Genomic DNA, 3,422 nt, shown 5'->3' with positions numbered 1-3,422 from the left:
TGTGTGTGTGTGTGTGACAGAGGGAGTGACAGAGGAGATTATTTCAACATATAAACTGGTTGTGTGAGAATATGCATTGAGCGCACAGCTTTGGCGGTGCGGTTGCCTACGAGCAGGTATGCCAATTAAGACGCCCGACTCAAATGAGACGGACTGAGAAAAGAGAGAGACACAGAGGAAGAGACGGAGCGATGTGAAAGTGTGAAAAAAGAAAAGAGAAAGAAAAAAGCACAGAGGAGAGGCTATCTGCAGGCTCCTTGTGATCTAGCAGGGAGCAGAACTCCAGCCGTGGTCAGTAATTCATAAGCAGAGCACGTACAGACTGAGCCGAGCTCACCCTCTGGCAACGCACACGCACGGATACACGTACACACACACGCTCATAACACTCACAGTCACACCAGCAGCCTGGGACACAATCTCAGCTCCATATCCAACCCTGCTGCCATCCAAATGTCACCGGCAGAACCTCTGACCCCTGTTAACGCAAACACTCACTCACACACACAAACACCAATAGTTCAAATAATATGACATACACACACTTTACAAACTTCAATACACACAAAAACTGTGTTTTAAAAGAAAAAAGGTGAGTTTGTGAGATACGGAGACGGCGCACAAACACTCACCTCAGAGTGAAAGCTGGTGCCGGGCTGCGCTGCTGCGTAGAAAGACCGGCCGCACACACACCCCCGTCCTCATGCACGCACGTGTACGCAACACTCTCAGTGGCGAGGTGTGTGCGCGTTTGAGAGGACAATGAGCTTGGATGGAGCTGAGCAGCAGCAGGAGGAGGAGGAGAAAAGGGAGGCGGGAGATGTGTGGTTGGGCGGGAAGGTAAAGAGGAGAGAGAGTGAGAGAGAGAGAGAGAGTGAATAATGAAATACAACACAATTAAAAAAAAAAGAAGAAATGTGAAAAAGGTCGTCCCGAAGCAAAGTCCCTCTCGTTCCATCTGTGGCTTTGCGAGTGTGTAAAATGTGTCAAGGTAACTAACTCTCTGTGTGTGTGTGTGTGTGTGTGTGTGTGTGTGTGTGTGTGTGTGTGTGTGTGAGAGAGTGAGAGAGTGAGTGTAACGGCTGAGTGGTCTCCTATCCATCCCTGGGGACTTGGCGCCCTGCCTCAGAGCAGAGAGTGTGCTGAAAAGAGCTTCACATCTCTTCTAAGTGTTGATGTGTGTGTGTGTGTGCATGCGCACGTGTGTGTGTGTGTGCGTGTGTGTCCTCCACTCAGCCAGCTAGCCTGTAACTTCGCCAGCATCACAACACCTCTCATGTCTTCTTGTCTCAGAAGCCTCCTCTTCATCTTCTTCATCTCTGCCTCTCTCTCCCTCTCTGCAGGGAAATACCTCTGCCACTAACTCTTCAAAGGTCTCTCAGCCGCTCGAGCTCACTCTCTCTCTTTCTCTCTTTTAGTTTCTGCACTGTAATAAAATACTTTTGATAAAATACTATTACAATAAATACTTTTTCCCCAAAGAAATTAGCTCACATCCATAACTTGAAGAGGAGAAATATATTTGTGTGTGTATATATATATATATATATACTGTATTTATATATATATATATATACATACAGTATATATATATATATATATATATGTTTTCCTTATCCCAAAAAAACCTCAGCAGAGGATCTCTCTCCCCCCCCAAAAAAGAAAAAGCACAGAGAATTTAGGCACATTACTTAGTCTCATACTGGCTTTAGGAGCACATTCAGAAGTTGGTAAATTTTTAAAAAAAAAAAAGAAAAGAAACGATGAAAACTAGTCTTTTTAAAAAACGAGGGAGATCTTTGCATCTCATATTCAAACTCTCTCTCTCTCACACACACACACACACACACACACACACACACACACACACACACACACACACACACACACACACACACACACACACACACACACACACACACACACAGACTGAGCTGCAGGTGTATGTGTGTGTGAGTAATCGTGTTTTCATGTGTGTGTGTCTGTGTGTGAAGTGCCGTGCAGCCTCAATCCTCTGGCTCAGCCACAGAGAAGCCAATCTCCACATCCAATTATTTGCTTCTCAAAGGCAGACAGATGGAGAGAGCGCGGGGAAAAAAACAGTGAGTGAGGTAGAGAGAGGCAGAGCTGGAGTTATGGAGAGTGCAAGAGAGAGAGATGGGCTCTTTGAGGGTCTGCACAGGGGGGGATTAATTAGAATGAAAAAGAAATGAGGGGTATAGAAAGTCTCGTCTTTGCCTGAGTCCGGAGAATAGTTTCACAATTAGCCAAAGTCCCAAACAGAGCCTGTGGACACAACTCAGCAGAGAGAAGGGAATAAAGAGAGAGAGCGAGAGAGCGAGAGAGATCAAAACCCAAAATGAAAAACGCCAAAAGGGACAGAAGAGCTGAAGTTGTTAGAGAAATGATTGGCAAAAGCATGTCATACATGGGTTGTTTTTTTTGTTCTTTTCATTTCGTGTTGCCGTACCCTCCTGAGGCGAGCGCTGGCCGTCCCGTCTTCTCAGTCCTGTTATTCTTCTTCTTCTCCTTCTTTTTCTTCTCCCTCCTTCTGCCCTCCGCTGTCCGGGATATTCCATCAAAGAAGAGTGTGGCTCATAGCAGATGGAGGCATCGCTGTGCTCCGAGCACACTCCAGTCTTCACCGTCTTCTCCCTTTGACTCTTTTCACCGTTTTCTCCTTTCGCTCTCGTGTGCCGGAGCATTTTTCTTCCTTCCCAGCAGTGGTGACACACAGCGTGGGGGGGAGTTGAGAACAGTGGGGGGGGGGGGGGGGGGGGGGGGTGGAGAGCTAAGACTAAGAGAGAACTAAAAAAAATAATATTAATAAAGACAAACTGAGGTTTAGAGGGTGGGAAAGAGCAAGTGTAGGTAGATGGAACAGTGAGCGGAGAATGACGAGAAGAGGCAGGTGGAATGGGTAGTGACACATCGCGGAGGTGTGCGTCTGCATGTGTGTGTGTCAGAGCATGGGGGCCGTCCTTCTAGCCAACACACCGCCAACGAGGAGGAGGAGGTGGTGGAGGAGGAGGAATAGCTGGATGGCTAGATAGATAGGTGGATGGAGGGATGGATAGAGGGAGTGATTCAGCAAGCATGCCACCTCCTCTCCTCCTCCTCTCCACACACACACACACACACACCACACACACCCACACCACACACACACACACACACACACACACACACACACACACACACAGTTAGTTCATTATCATTCACTGGATTTCACCATGACACACATGGCTAACCTACTCACGGAGACAGAGCCGAGCCCTGAACTGAATCCTAATGGATGGTAGGGAGGATGGGGGGGTGGGGTGGGGGGGGGGGGGGGTGCATATCAGGCAAGCAGGTGTCCCCTCCACATCTATTGTTTCCAGTCAATGCTCTTGTCAGTGTGTGTGTGTGTCTATGTACGT

At 47.7% G+C, this 3,422-nt stretch overlaps 1 long non-coding RNA gene across 1 annotated transcript in view; it reads right to left on the bottom strand.

Annotated features, from left to right (window-relative positions):
- LOC106633428 overlaps positions 1-2,761 on the bottom strand; it is a 30,903-nt gene extending 28,142 nt beyond the window's left edge. Inside the window, exons 1-2 of the long non-coding RNA XR_006054637.1 lie at positions 2,471-2,761; positions 633-778 (exon numbers count right to left, since the gene is read on the bottom strand). This is a non-coding gene — a long non-coding RNA (uncharacterized LOC106633428). The remainder of the gene's footprint in view (positions 1-632; positions 779-2,470) is intronic.
- Positions 2,762-3,422: the final 661 nt, after the last annotated feature.

The sequence above is a fragment of the Haplochromis burtoni genome, unplaced genomic scaffold (assembly GCF_018398535.1).
Source record: "Haplochromis burtoni strain Fernald_Lab_line unplaced genomic scaffold, NCSU_Asbu1 Contig_97, whole genome shotgun sequence".
Taxonomy (NCBI): Eukaryota; Metazoa; Chordata; class Actinopteri; order Cichliformes; family Cichlidae; genus Haplochromis; species Haplochromis burtoni.
This window is presented reverse-complemented; position numbering and strand designations above follow the sequence as displayed.